This window comes from Nyctibius grandis, chromosome 4 (assembly GCF_013368605.1).
Source record: "Nyctibius grandis isolate bNycGra1 chromosome 4, bNycGra1.pri, whole genome shotgun sequence".
Taxonomy (NCBI): Eukaryota; Metazoa; Chordata; class Aves; order Nyctibiiformes; family Nyctibiidae; genus Nyctibius; species Nyctibius grandis.
In genome coordinates this window covers 36,056,568-36,072,953 of record NC_090661.1, presented here as the reverse complement: position 1 = coordinate 36,072,953, position 16,386 = coordinate 36,056,568, and positions in this window count along the sequence as shown.

Sequence of the window (16,386 nt, the reverse complement as noted above, 5' to 3'; positions counted from 1 at the left end):
CCTCACAGAGACTGGTTGACTTTTTATCACAGCGTTCCCTACAGGGCAACCTTACAGCACTCTTTAGCATCACTGCCCCATGACTCTGCAGTTCTGGGAGGGATGTTGTCCTAGTCATGGTCTTAGAAATCCTAGTGCTTTGTTATCACTTTTGCCATCTTCCAGTGTCTTCACTTTCAATCTGAAAGTAAATGCCCTTGTAATCCAGTGCCAGCCTCTAGGACCTCAAAACTTCTTGCCTACTGGCCTCTTTACAGTGTATAAATTCAAAACATGCTGAACATATATTTTCTGTGTAAGAACATTTTTTCAGATGACCGTCTGTCAAATAAATGTTTCTGGATTGGAAAAAACAGACTAGCTTGCAAATGCTGCCAAAAGCACTGAATCTTTTTTGAGGGCAGACACTTTGGATGCTTCAGCTGGCAGAAAATTACCGAGGGATATTTTTCAAAATATAAAGTACTGTCCTTTTCAAAATGCCCAGTTCTCTAGAAGAATGTAAAGTGTATTCACAGGATACTGGAACCCAGCCACTTGACACTGTGGGAGTAAGAATAGTTCTTGTAAATCAAAATTGTACTTTGTATTTTAATAGTACTAATAAAATGGACTGAAGGAAACTCTTGCATCTGAGTAGGAGTTTATTTTTAGGTAACTCAGTAGCTGAAAATAGACTGTCCTATACATAGGAACCACCATTTTGCCTCTGGTGTGGGTGTTTCTGTCTGGGCAGGCTTGGATGTGACTACTGGTGACAGATGAATTATCAGTTCTGTGCTCACGGCAAGCCACACTTGCATCGCTTTGGAAGTTTAACAAGGAGCTGCTGAAATGCTGAACCCAGCGTCTTAGACATAAACTCAGAGCAAATAAACATCTATCCATGTACTGGGCACCAGCTCTGTAGGCATTCTCCAAACTGCATTTGGAATGAGGCATCCTTGCTGACTGCTATCTCTTGGGGCTTCTAGAAATGTCTGTGAATGAATTATATAAAAGTATGCCCTTTCTCCCCTTGTTCCATATTTTTGTTCATATGTTTCCTTTCATCGCACATCTCTGTGAGAAAAGTTCAGTCTCGGCGAGAGAAGAGGCAATATAGGCTGTTGGATTTGTGGACCGGAACAGTAAGGATCATGTTAAGTATTGTCTGCCTGGTTCTGTCAAGCTGACCTATAAATTATCATTACACAACTTTGTAACATGAGCTATAAAAATAAGTATTGAGAAATGAATAGGTCAAAGAATGAGAGTGAGTTCATTCTGTTGTGATTTCAAAACCACAATAGTTTTCTCCTTTCCTCTTCTCCCCCCAGAAGCAGAAATGAAATTACATCATTTTGCCTCAGTTTATCTGTCAGTTTTTCCATAATTCGTTTGTAGATTCAAGAGTTCAAGCAGTTCAAGAGTAACTTATTTCTCTTTATTTTTAACTGATTCTTTTTTTTTAAATTTTTCTAATTTATTGGAAAACAGCCATTCACAGTATATTGAATTCTAGCTATTTTTCTTAATTATAACAAAAGGGGTTCGGGTGGTGTTTTTTTTTTTCTGTACATGCCTTTAAAAGAGAACACATTGAGAGTTTTCCAGACTGTAGTCTAAGTGCACAGAAGACAGAGTATATACATATTAACATCAGTACTGCTGTATTGGTATCAACAGTTTTTCACAGTCTGGAAGGACTCACTACTCAGGAAGCGGTTTTGGTTCTCTAACTCAATCTTAAACTGTTAGAAGCAAAAGGTGATAATTAATGAAAAAAATCACTTGTACAGCTATGGTGCATAAAAATGTGAAAACAAGAAAAGATTGCTGATTTTGTAAATGGAAACCCAAACATTCTTAAAGGTTGAGATTCATAGGATTGTGAAATAGTTTCTTCTAGAAACCAAAATATGTGAATTAAGCCCCTCTGGTACATTCAGAGCACCGAAAATATGTTGCATGCAAGTCAGCGTAGCCTTTGAAAATGAACAATGTGGCAACACAAAATGTACTTCTTTATATTCAGATATAGAGAGTGTTTGCATAGGAAGCAAGGTAGTGCAGTAGTGGAGGCTCTTAAGCCAGCATCCTCATGGCATGGCGCAGCTCAGACAGCACAGCTCTAGGAGCAGCACAGGTGGGTACTACTTGGTCCGTGTGGATTCAGCTGCTGTGATTCTGCTTTTGAATCCCCCTCGTATGGCAGTAGTTAAGAAATTGAAGTGCGCAGTTTAGACAAGAGCTGGGAGGTTGAAATCCTTATTCTGGGATATTTGCAACTTCAGGAGACAGCTCAGAGGAGAGGAGGAGGTATCATTGCCTAGAAAAGTGATTCTGAATCAGAAGGAATCTAGACTATTAAACCCACAGTTTAAAAGCATGGGATCTGCTGAAATGGTAGCTTCATCTCCGCAGAAAACAATAATGTTAATAATAATATTAATACTGATATTTAAGTGTTCTTTTACATTAGGTCCTGTTGTGTATTCAGGGATTTTTTCCAAAAACTGATGACTACCTGGAAATATGAATATCAGTACCAAAGAGAGACCCATCGCAGTACATCTCCAGGTAACTCCTAAGACAGTTTAGTTATAAAAAGTCACGATCTAGTCTTGAAATGCTTTCTTCTGTTCTTGGGAACAGTTTTCTAAAACCATATTCACGTCAGAAACTTGATTCAGTGGAAACTCAGTTCTTCCCTGTAACCAGTGAGTGCCATACTATCTGAGCTAGAGAGTTATGTTTCCTCAGGCTTATTCTTTATGTCCCCATGATTCCTGCCTGCACAGTCCTGGGCACCTGGGCTCAAACAGGACTGGTTGGGTCAGATGTTTTGGGTCAGGCCCAGTCCTATCAGTCATGGAGATGTAACTGAGATCCAGAATGATGTCACATTTCTTTCCCTGGTGGACCTGTGTGCAGAGCGAGCTGGTTCTTCCCATGCCTCAGAGCAGAGAGACCACCTGAGCGATCAGGGCAGCTGGGTCTCAAGTGGGAGCTCAGTCCTGTGGTTGACGTGACAATGTCCTTGGCTGGCCAAGCTTCTGTGTGAGACTTGGAGGGATCAGTTCCCCTAGGACTGAGCTGAGGTCAGGTAACTCCATGATGCACTTATTCTCTAATGGGCAGTGAGAGATGGGCTCCTTCAGAGTGCGATTACAGGAATAACTGTCTGATGCTTTTGTTCTGACTCATTCTTAAAAGCAGCCTATCAGTCAGTCTCCATTGACTATTTTGGGAGCCTAGCAATACACATATCCCAAAAAAATCTCTTTGCTGAATGACTAAGGAGACAGGTTCCTAACTGGCACTCTGAATCATCTTGCTGTGGCCAAGCATCTTTTAGTTGTTGAAACATCTAAGCTGAATGCATCTTAAGCCAGTCTCTGATAAAAATCATGAATCAAACCCAAGTATCCTAGTTCACAGGTTTGTTTTTTTTTTTTCTGTAAGCTTTAAAAAACACATTGTACTTCTCTACCTCTAGGTATTTTCCATGATTTTAACTTCCTTCTGAAATTCAGACGTAAAGCTACTTGCAATATTCAACTTCCAAACACATAGGGGAAAAATCTGATATAAATATAGAAACAAAGAGGGTTTGTCAATTAATTGCTTTAAATTTCCTAAGGTGTAAATTTTAATGAGCTAAAAAGAGGTAATAATGCCCTTTCTTTGATTTGATGTTTTTGTGTCTGTAATCTATTCACTTGCTGCAGCTCTCTGAGAATTTTCTTTTTTTTTTACCAAATTATATGAGATTGTTATAAGCCATCTTAAATGTGCACATCCCTAAGCAGTTATATAATCATTTTGGCCAGTATGTGTTTTTTTTAAGATGTAACTATAGGGAGCACATTTGTTATAACTGAAGATTTGGGTTCAGTGAAAGACTGTTTTCCATAAATGATATTCAGACATCTTAAGTCATATCAGAGGAAACACATGTGCTATACTGGGAGCTGTGCTAGGAACCCTGTCTTCAGCTTGTCTTCTGGAGATTCCCAATGCAAATGGATGACACTTGAATGTTTATGACTCTTACATGATGTCTTTGTGTTCTGCCTTTCTAGGGTGACTAGTGTATGCACTTCCCTCCTGGTCTTCATTGAACTGAGGAATGGTGGTTTGGTCTGGAAATGTTAGCTCTCCAGAGAAGAAATACAGGAGCAATTCTTCAGGACGACTTTATTTTTAATCTGCTGCTTTTCCCAGGCCTCATCTTCATTTGACAAGTCACGTGATTCCAGCCTAGAGGGCTTCTGGATTAACGTCTATCATTTTTCTCATGGAAGTAGTGGTTGTGAACCTCCTGGCTTTATCTGCCATTGCCTGGGTGGTTCCTCAGCTTTTTCCAGGGAAGCACAGTGATTCTTAATCTTAGTGATAAGCCAGATGCCGTGGCTTTGGTGCCACAAGTAGTAGTTCACATCCCATTTTTTCCTTGTAGAATACCACTCTCATCGTTTCTGGCAGGTAATGCTCAAGTTTTCTTTAGCTATCCGGACTTCCCATCCTTGGCAGTGTTTATGCACACCCTTTATATTTCTGGATGTTTGACAGTTTAACAAGCACCTTCTGTTATAAATGGTAGTATTCAACATGGAATTGAATATTTTTTTATGGGTATGTGTCTTACAAATATTACTAGTAATGGGCTACAATAAGGTCAAGATGAGAGAGAGGGGTCTGTCTAATGTAATCCTTTTGTCCTGGTGTTGCTGCTCCAGTCAGAGAACGGGATTAAAAAAGCACCTGTTGTGCAGATGCTTTTGTATGCTGATACGTTTATTAATGAAGTAGTTTGTTCCTCTTCCATTCCTTACGGTATGTATATTGCAAGCTTGTGTCTAATTTAATCTCCCTACATAACTTGTGGTTTCCTGCTTAGTTTTTAGAATTGCTTTCTATTTTCTCATGAATTCCAAAGGGCAACTTCCCTGTGAATTCATGTGTAACTGGTTCACAGGACACACTGGTGGCTTGATCTATGCAAAGTCTCACTACATACTCTGATCCCTCAATGTCTGAGCCTCTTGCTCCAGGATAAAATAGAAACAGTCTCCAGAAGAAGACCAGTGTAGAACATGCTCTGGCAGAGCATGAGAGGTGCTATATGTAATCTAAAAAACATCAAAGGTTTTAGTATAGTATTTTGGAAAACAGGGTTGATTTCTCAGCGTATTTTCCAATGACACTGTGTAATCCCTGCTTGGGCAGACAGGACATTTGACAAGGCCATCTTCGAATAAATAAAAAGAACATGGTAAAGTGTGTGAAAGAAATCCCAGATAGGATCTAGTCTAGGAATTTCTGGAAGACATGAACTTATTTAGTAAATAAATTAGGAAGTACGAAACAACTTTTTAGAAAAGGTAAAAGGTACTTACTTCAGATACCAATCTTGTGACACCTGTCCTCACTTAAACTTTTGCTTGCATATCATTTATCTAGCATGAATTTGAATGTGATAGAAGGACATGCATTGACAGTTTTAGTCCCAGTCAGTCATGTATAGTGGGACACCTCACATGTGAAAGGATTATTGTCATAAATATGCTTCAACTACATTTTTAAAAAAATCTAGAGCTGAATTTTTGCAGTCTCCCATATATATGCAATATTACATATGTATCTGTACTAAAAACTTAAAAAATTGCTAAGAAAAGTTCTGCAACTGGAAGTGAATTAAAACCCTAGCAACAAAAATAGTAGCTGGATCTATGGAGAACAGAATGGTAACCCTGAGGGTCTTACAGGAGTTAGGGACTGTTTGTGTCTCAGGACCTGAGTATGCAAGATCTGTACTTGGGTACATGCTCAACAATGTTCATACATTCCCTTTCAATGGTTTCAAGCATTTCTGTGGTCTAGATTCAACTTCCAGTGAAGCTGATGTTACTTAAATAAGATCCATAGTTGTCTGTAGTAAACAAAGCTTGTGATAATCCACTGATGGTAGCTGAAGGGTTGAAGTATTGAGGGGTGTAAAAGGGAAACCTTCCCTTAGACATGAAATCTGATGCAGATATGAGGATACAAAGTCATTTCTGTAAAGTTAGCTGGTCGTTTTTGAGATTGTGCTGAAACACATACACCACTGGAACAGGGTGGTGTTCTTGTCTGAGCCAGACAAATACTCTCCTTTCCTCATGAGTTTTCCCTCCCTACCAGGCTGACATGCCTGTCTTAATAAAGTTGCATACCTATTCTAAAGTTCAGCTTTGACTTTGCATTTATCTTTGCTCCTCATGCTCTCAGTGGGAGAAATCTGAATTGTCACTGTCACAGTTTATAACATCTAAGGATTCCTACATTTTTCTGAAGAATTTAATATGAAGAAATGCTAAGTGATCCATTTTATCAAGCAATTCAGTTACTGTCTAGAAAGAGGAAAAGCTAGCTGAAAACTTCAGAGGAAAAATTAAAGGCGTTATTGAAGCCGACTTTTATTAGTCGTCTCCCTTTCCTGTTGTCTTGGACCTCTTTTGTTCTTTTTGTTCTTGGAAGAGTGTGAGTTTGTCACTAGTCCATTAGTGTTTTCTCATATTTCGTTCCATGCGTGAAGCTAGCTGCTTCTGTCCGCCTTCACTCCTGAGGATCTTTTGATTATACATTCCTGCATACCAAAACAGGGAGGTTACATTTCCTACTCATACAACACTTGTTTCATTGTGGTGGCAACCTGTTCTCAAGGAAAGAGAGACCACTCAGTTCCATACCTTCCTGTGATTATTCTGGTGAGGTGTTTGCAGAAAGCCAGCCAAAATCAAGCCTTCTAAAACCATCCTAATACAGATCCAGAACAGTGATAAATTAGCATATGTTCATTAGTATGGTAAATGAGTCTGTTAGAATGAGCACTTTTGAATTTTGTATTAGTATCTGTATTATTTTTCTTGTAGTCTATGACTATAATTAGAAAATTAAGAAATATTAGTACTGAACTAAAGAATTCATGCATTTTAATAAGTCACACGCAGACTCTTTAAATCATTTAGTTGATTTATTTTCATGAGTCGAGTGTGAAATATATATTGGATTTGGAAAAATTGCTATTCTCATAAAGTGTTAGGGCACTCTGAGCAGTGTTGGTACATACTGTCTGTCTGTATATGGTGCATTCAAGGAGGCTGGGGTATATAAAAAGAGCTCTTGAAATAATGGCTAACAGGGCTGTTAACAAAGTGCACAGGACCTCCAGAGAGTGGGTGAGAACCTGAACTGCTCTGGCACTTTGAATGGGTAAAGCAATTTTTCAGCTCTCTTTCAGCAAAGTACTGAAACTAACACTTAAAACGTGTGAATGCCTTGCTGAAATCGGCAAGATCATGGATGAAATTAAGCACATACTTAAGTGCTTTGTCAGACTGGTGCTTTCTTGAGTTAGGCCATTCTGATGGAGCTGCAGAATGTGCGGATTGATAGCTCCTCCACTTCCAGTCCTCTAAGCTTTCTCCCATAAACTCAGAGGTTTAGATGCTGAAAACCATCTAACTAGCATAAGCACTCTTGAAAATGTACCCAAAAGTTCCAAGGACAAAAATGTCATATCTGTGAGCAAAAATTTAAGCTCAGAAATCTTTACCTTACAGCCAAAAGAAATGGTTGACTACTTCAGTGGTAGTAAATGCTTTATTTAACACTCTTTTCAGACATGTATTGAATCCTGACAGCATTTATAAAAACCAGGCCCTTTTATTTTGTATTTGCAATAATGTCTTTCATGCTTGACTTCTGGCAGTAAACTTAAAAAAAATATGCTCTTGGAAAAGGCATATAATTTGAATAATTATCTGATTAATTGATTGAAACTCATTTACATTTAATAACAATCTGTTCTTCCCAAAAGAATATTTCTATAACAAAGGGCACCTCTGTTTTGAGTTTAAATGCACCAATTTGGTACATCCTTCCTTTGGTGTGAATAGATACATATAGGCAATGTGCACTTTCAGGTATACTTCTATGCTGGAACAGTCATCCCCATAAATTTGGGGGGATTTTTTACTCACTGAAGTGTTCAGAATCCTTTCTAAATCAATACCCTGTATATCACTTTGCACCATAAAATCTAGGCTTTCTTTTGAAGCTTGCACTTACAGCTTCTCCTACTGACAGGGGTATTTTTGGACTCAAATTGCAAAAGCACATGTGATCTTTTCTCTGTGTATTGATCAGCTTTTCCTTCATCACTCCCATTCCTTTTACCAAGTCTAAATGAAGACAAAATAACAGGTTCACAAATCAGCTTCCATCTCTCTAATCATTGGATTCATCAGCTAAAATGTGAGAGACGCCTGGGGAAAAAAACAAGTCTTTCCTCAGTTAATTAAGGATGTACTTTCTGTAATTAATACAAACTGTTACTTAAACAACTTTGAGAAAAGGAAGCAAAGACAATTTCTTGGCCATGAATATCAGAGCTCTGCCAATGCATTTAAGGAGGTCGAATGGCCTGACAACATGCCTGAACCCTCATCTGGTAAAATAATAAAAAAGCGTAAGTATTCCTGTGTAGCCTTCCAATTTAACTGTGCTAAGGGATTTCTTAAAAAGAAATGTGGCATGAGGGGCAGGGGAAGTAAATATTTAAAAAGGCAACAGTGAAATGATTTTATTTGTGTCTTCTAAAATGAACAGCTGTAATATGTTACCACATACTGTCCTCAATTATATTTTTTCTTGACATAGATAAGTTTCTGAATAATTGAAGGCTAATTAAAGAGATTTTCCATCTTCCGCTTTTCCTTGCTACAGTTCTTATATTTTCATGCTGTTCTGTCAGTTTCTTACAGACAAGGACATTCTGTGTAGCAATGCTGTAGTATATAAGCAATTGATTAAAAAAAAATAATGCATCCCATTTGGTTTTGAAAATACCCTGCATAAAGATACTGTTAGCGTTCTGAAGACCTTCACAACAGGCCTAATCTGGTGAAGTCAGTGCAAGTCTTTCCACTGACATCAACGGGCAGTGGATCAGGGCTCATTTATGTGCTACTTCGAGCTGTGTTTTCTCCATTCTTTAATTCTGCAGTGTTTTCATGCTGAGATTTGTTGAAATTGATAGAGACAATTCTTACATTTTTTTCGTAATTCTATGCAAGTGGCAAATTTTGTGTTTATAAACATCTTCTAGTCCAGCCAGTTTTACAAGTTGTTTAAAGATCCCATAGAAAGAACTAATAGAAAGAACTGTATTTGTGCTGAGAGGACATAGACGGACAGGACAACTGTGTAGGAGTGGTTTTGGCTAAAGACCACCAAAACCCAGAAACTTCTAATGTAAAAACTACCGTGGGACTTCAAGGTTTCAGTTTCAGCTTTTGTGTGCAGAAGACAGCTGTGTGTCCTTACATATCTTCAGGGCAGCCCTACTTCCCCAACCTTGGACTTAATATTAACCCTAATAGGCACTGTTTTATTTGGTTTTTGCCAAACTAAAACCAAAAAAAGGAAAAATATGTGTTTTTCTTAGAGATTTTTGTTTCATAGAAAAGCACACTTATCTCAGTGTATCTGCCCTTTTTAAAATCAAAATGACCTACAGCTGGACAAAGCTGTGCATCCTAATTGTCTACTCTGGAGTAATTTTGGATTTAAGCAAGGAAGAGCCTGGGGACTGCCAGTTTCTGAAGGGGAGGATAGTCGGGTTGTTCTTCTGGGGGATAACTCGTCTGCAGAAGGGGAGGTGGGGGAAAGGAAGCAGCATGGGGAGCTAGAGCAAGATACAGGACAGTTATGGCACCTAGAGTGGGTTCGCCTGCCTTCTCTCTCAAACTTGCAAATATCTCAATAATTCAGTAATCTGAAGAGCTTTAGGAATGACAGAAGGAGAAACTGAGACAGGTTTGCTGCTTCTCCCCTCATACCAGTGATAGGACAGTGGTGAGCAAAGCTCAGTATGGGTCATTCAGTCTTCCTGTAGACAACAGCAACATTCTTCACAGTGAAGTGTTGCTGTGCATCACACTTTGGTTGTCTCTATAAAAAGAACAAAATACCTCCCCTTGTCAATTCCCCATCAGAGTACAGTAATGAAATGCCCAGCTGCAGATGCAGCAAAATCCATTCCAGTTCTGCTCAGTTATTGTCCGTCTCATCTTTAGCAGATGGCTGGACGATGATGTCTGCAGTAATAAAAATATTAAAAACAAAAACTGCCAGCTGAATTGGAAAGCTGACTAATTTCTATTTTTATAACGTGGTGCATGAAACCATTATTTCTGAAGCCAGTAATGGCCGTATTCAGCAACAGCCATGTGAGAACATTCAGTGGCGAGATGAAGCACTACTGTACTGCTCCATCCCTAGACTTCTGGAAAGAGAGGGCACCTCAGAGCATATCCAGAGCAGGCAGGAAAAATCTGGCTAAAGACAGCCCCATACTGCTTCCATATGTCATTTGAAAGAACAGTGTTAGCTATAACACACTGGTAGCAGCAAGAGACATTTTTCCTCACTAAGGCAGAACACCCCTGAGTCTTGCACAAAGGCACATACATTGCATAGCCAAGCACTGTATGGCACTACCACGTTCACAGCAATTAGTACCATGGCCATGCCTTTGAAAGAACACGGCCTTCACTTGCATTCCAGGTTCTCCCCTGGCTCCATGGTATATGCTATTTTTTTATCTGTGGAACATAGAAACATAATGTTAAATGTAAGCACAGTTTTTTACAGTCAAACTGTAAAGGAAAATTGCTTAGGTAGACATTTTTTCTACTACAGGTTCTATGTTCTGGATTATATAAAAATAGAGGGTAAACTAGGTATGAACTAAGAGGTGACAGAAAGTGGTGAACACATGGTGCTGTAAGAATACTCACTGGATAATGGCCTTAATTCTCTTTATACTGGGTAGATCTCTAAATGCCAAAAGATCATATGGCACTAATTCATTCACTTATGTGAGGGACATTGGAAAGAAACCGTTCTTTCACTCCTGGAGAGTGAGATTCTATCACTCTATCATTGAGGTGCATTGTCCGGATTGTATTGGCAGCTTCTGTGAATTTTTAACTTACTCAAAAAACACATTAAGGCTTTTGAAAAAGACAGGTGATTTTCAGAGCTGTGGTTAACAGCCCATTATTTGAAATCATAGAATCATAGAATCACAGAATGGTTTGGGTTGGAAGGGACCTTAAATCATCTAGTTCCAACCCCCTGCCACAGGCAGGGACACCTTTCCACTAGACCAGGTTGCTCAAAGCCCCATCCAACCTGGCTTTGAACACTCCCACGGAGGGGGCATCCACAACTTCTCTGGGCAACCTGTTCCAGTGTCTCACCACCCGCACAGTAAAGAATTTCTTCCTAATATCTAATCTAAATCTACCCTCTTTCAGTTTAAAACCATTCCCCCTCATCCTGTCGCTACATGCCCTTGTAAAAGGTCCCTCTCCGCTTTCCTGTAGGCCCCCTTCAGGTACTAGAAGGCTGCTATAAGGTCTTCCCAGAGCCTTCTCTTCTCCAGGCTGAACAGCCCCAACTCTCTCAACCTCTATTCATAGGAGAGGTGCTCCAGCCCTCTGATCATCTTCATGACCCTCCTCTGGACTCGCTCCAACAGCTCCATATCCTTCTTATTTTGAGGGCCCCAGAGATGGACACAGTACTCCAGGTGGGGTCTCAAGAGAGCAGAGTAGAGGGGTAGAATCACCTCCCTCAACCTGCTGGCCATGCTTCTTTTGATGCAGCCCAGGATACAGCTGGCTTTCTGGGCTGCAAGTGCACATTGCTGGCTCATGTTGAGCTCTCACCAGCCATCACCCCCAAGTTCTTCTCAGGACTGCTCTCAAACCATTCTCCACCCAGCCTGTATTTGTGCTTGGGATTGCCCCGACCCACATGCAGGACCTTGCACTTGGCCTTGTTGAACTTCATGCGGTTCGCACAGGCCCAGCTCTCAAGCCTGTCAAGGTCCCTCTGGATGCCATCCCTTCCCACCAGCATGTTGACCACACCACACAGCTTGGTCTTGTCAGCAAACTTGCTGAGGGCGCACTCAATCCCACTGTCCATGTCACTGACAAAGATGTTAAACAGGACCGGTCCCAATACCAACCCCTGAGGAATGCCACTCGTCACTGGTGTCCACTTGAACATCGAGTTGTTGACCTTCTCTTTGAGTGCGACCATCCAGCCAATTCCTTATCCACCGAGTGGCCCATCCACCAAGTCCATGTCTCTCCAATTTAGAGACAAAGATGTCATGCGGGACAGTGTCAAATGCTTTGCACAAGTCCAGGTAGATGACATCAGTTGCTCTTCCCCTGTCCATCAGTGCTGTTAACCCATTGTAGAAGGCCACCAAATTTGTCAGGCATGATTTGCCCTTAGTTAAGCCATGTTGGCTGTCACCAATCACCTCCTTGATTTCTGTGTGCCTCAGTACAGTTTCCAGGAGGATCTGCTCTATGATCTTGCCAGGTACAGAGGTGAGACTTACTGGCCTGTAGTTCCCTGGGTCTTCCTTTTTTCCCTTCTTGAAAACAGGGGTTATGTTTGCCCTTCTCCAGTCAGTGGGAACTTCACCAGACTGCCATGACTTCTCAAAAATGATGGATAGCTGCTTAGCAACTTCATCCGCCTGTTCCCTCAGGACCAGTGGATGCACCTCATCAGGTCCCATGGACTTGTGCACCTTCAGGTTCCTTAAATGGTCTTGATCCTAATCTTCTCCTACAGTGGGTGGTTCTTCATCCTTCCAGTCCCTGCCTCTGCCTTCTGTGACTTGGGTGGTGAGGCTAGAGCACTTGCCGGTGAAGACTGAGGCAAAAAAGTGAAGACTGAGGCAAAAAAGTTGTTGAGTAACTCAGCCTTCTCCATATCCCAGGTAATCAAGTCTCCTGTTTCCTTCCAGAGAGGTTCCACATTTTCCCTAGTCTTCCTTTTATCACTGACATACCTATAGAAGCATTTCTTGTTGCCCTTGATATCCCTGGCCAGATTTAATTCTATCAGGGTTTTAGCTTTCCAAATGTGCTCCCTGGCTGCTCAGACAATTTCCCTGCATTCTTCCCAGGTTACCTGCCCTTGCTTCCACCCTCTGTGGGCTTCCTTCTTTTGCCTGAGTTTATCCAAGAGCTCCTTGTTCATCCATTCAGGCCTCCTGGCATTTTTGCCTGCCTTCCTCTTTTTTGGGATGCATGGCTCCTGAGACTGGAGGAGGTGGTCCTTGAATACTAACCAGCTTTCTTGGGCCCCTCTTCACCTCAGAGCTTTATCCCAAGGGATACAGTAGGGGATCCTGATTTTCAGGAATTACTAAGCATCCTTCTTGAAGTCAGACTCCACAATGCTATCTTGATTATCTCAGATAATCCTGTTGTCAATATCCTGACATTTAGAGCATCCAAACGGTTTAGCAGTTCTGTTACATATATTCTAGCAGTAATATTCTTAGTTAAATGGCTGTCCTAAGATTATACTGAGATTTGGGGGTTTGCTTTCTTTGTTAAAGAAATTCACTGGGTTACAAAGACACCGGTTTTGTTTTCTTTATGGAAAGTGCTCAAGGAAATCCTACATCTGGTATCTCAGATCTTATGTTTAATCTTAAATAGCATTATATATGTTATTAAAGAGAACAACCTCTGGACTTGTTCCTTCTTTCTATTCCAAGTTCCATTCAGCAAGGGGACATGAAAAAATGAAGACATGGAATCTATGCATTTAACAGACATTTATTCCATGAAATTCTCCAGTCTCCTCTTTATCTCGCTTAAGCTTCACACATACATGCAGTTCCACACCTTAGCAATGTGTTCAGTGAAGACGTGCCTGCTGCTGCTTGTTTTGAACCTGCCACCATTAGGTTCCATTCATGGTTTATACTTCTTATATTTGAAGACATGATGAGCTGTCAGTCCCAATCCAACTTTTGCTTCTCATGATTTTGTAAAGCTTTATCATACTTCTGCCCAGCTGAGTCCTTTCCAGGAACAAGAGCCCGAGCTACTTGGCTGCTCCATGTAAGGCAGCTGGTGTACACGCTATCATTACCCCTCTCCATACCTCTCCCAACTGCATTGTATCTGTTCTTGAGACTAAGGGCTCACCTGCACATAGGATTCAAGGTGCAGCATGGGTTTACACTGTGGCAAAGCTCTGTGCTTTTTCTAATCTTTGTTCCCTTGCTAATAATTACTATAATTTTATTTGCTACTTCAACTGCTACTGGGCAGTGAGCTGATGTTTTCCTAGTTCTTAAACCTGTTATAACTTCCAGACTTTTCCTGTGGTGACAGTGGTCATCTCAGAAACTCTCATTTCATATACTTGAATATTTTTCCCCCCATTTATGAAGAATCACTTACTCTTGGCTATTTTAAATCTGCCACATTCTAGGTTCATCTGATATCCTCTATTTCTTGTATTGGAGAAATCTGAAGAACCAGTAGACCTCAAAATATATGTTCCATTTAATAAATTATCCTTTTTCTCTATTGTCTTGTTTAAGAAACAACTCAAACTAATACATTCCACAATGATCTGGTGGTCAAACTGTGAGTAATTTTAAGAAATCTTTTAGGATATTTTTTAAAAAGTCAGTTCAAGAACATTTTCACAGAATCACGGAATCAACCAGGTTGGAAGAGACCTCTGGGATCATCGAGTCCAACCGTTGCCCTGACACCACCATGTCAACTAGACCATGGCACTAAGTGCCATGTCCAGTCTTTTCTTAAACACATCCAGAGATGGTGACTCCACCACCTCCCTGGGCAGCCCATTCCAATGTCTAATGACCCTTTCTGAGAAGAAATTCTTCCTAATGTCCAACCTGAACCTCCCCTGGCGAAGCTTGAGGCTATGCCCTCTTGTCCTATCGCTAGTTGCCCGGGAGAAGAGGCCGACTCCCACTTCACTACAACCTCCCTTCAGGTAGTTGTAGACTGCAATAAGGTCACCTCGGAGCCTCCTCTTCTCCAGGCTAAACAACCCCAGCTCCCTCAGCCGTTCCTCATAGGTCATACCCTCCAGACCCTTCACCAGCTTGGTCACCCTCCTCTGGACTTCCATGCATCTCGTAAAAGTGGCAGGAGATCATATTGCAAGAAGTCATCTCCATGCTTCTTAATAGAATCCCTCAAACAAACAGGTATAGGATAGAGTACATATTGATGTGTTATCCTAAATTAACAGCTTTGAGGCAAGAGAATTTGCTTGTAAGGTTTAAAGGACTGAATGGGACACTACTGAGAGAGAGAATTCTCCCAAACATAGCTGAGCCTGGCACGGAGCCACTTTAAACATCTGGTTGGACAAATGTTAAAATTTCTAGCTTGCAAGTAATAGACTTTTAAATTAATAGGAATCTTTTATTCATTATATTGCCTTCATTTTAGTTTTGTGAAGCTGAAGTATTAGAACATAGTCAGGTGAGTTTCTCCTTTGCATGCTTCTAATACAACCTCAAAACTGGTTATATTTTGTAAAATGAAGCTTAATGCTTGACACCAATTTTTCATTTCTAAATGCCAATATTTTTTTCTATCATTAATTATAATAGATTGTATTCATTAGCTACAGTCATTTCCCATAAAGGAAAAGAACTAAACTGGCAATCTCTAATGTATTGTAGGATGGAGTTTGCAGTGCATTTTCAGCTATCACACATAACGCACAATCTATTTCCTCCTGACATCTTGTAGCAAGGAGACACAGTGGACTGGTGCATGCTTCCTGTACTACCTCTGAGAGGAGCCATTATCCAACAGTTTTGATTAATGCCAAGGAAACCGTATATCTTTGTAAACCTTGCAGGATTACATGGGCCTGATTTTGCTCCTGTTTAAGTGATGTGAATCCGAAATAGCCTGCAACCACATAGTCTGAATGGCACATTTCAATAGAACAGACATAAAATAAGATAAAATCTTTGCAGTACAATCTGTTGTTTTCAGTATGGGACAAGGATGAAGAAGAGTAAAATGAAACTGCAGAGAAGAAATAACTTTCAGCTCTTTTTCATTTTAATATCTGGTTGTGTGTGATTTGGTAAAGCTTATGCTGGAAAGAAGACATTCTCAACTACTCCAAAGTTTGATCATATATAATTATATAAATATAGAATATTACTGTTGATTTCAACATCTGTTTTAATGGTACTTTATCTATTTATCTGAAGTTGAGGGGATGTTCTGCAATTTGAAATTTCATTTTCAGCTGAAACTCTGAGTGACGAGCATCATTTTTAAGAGTATAATTTCATTTGGAAAGGTGGAGAGGAAGTAGGGAATGAGGTAGAGAGAGAAAACAATTCATCAAACAGATGGGGAAACGGTATATAATCATTGGTATGTTATGGCTGGTGTTGGCAAAGAAAATATCTGATGACTTCATGCATTACTCTCTAGCCTACTGGAGTCTGGTTTG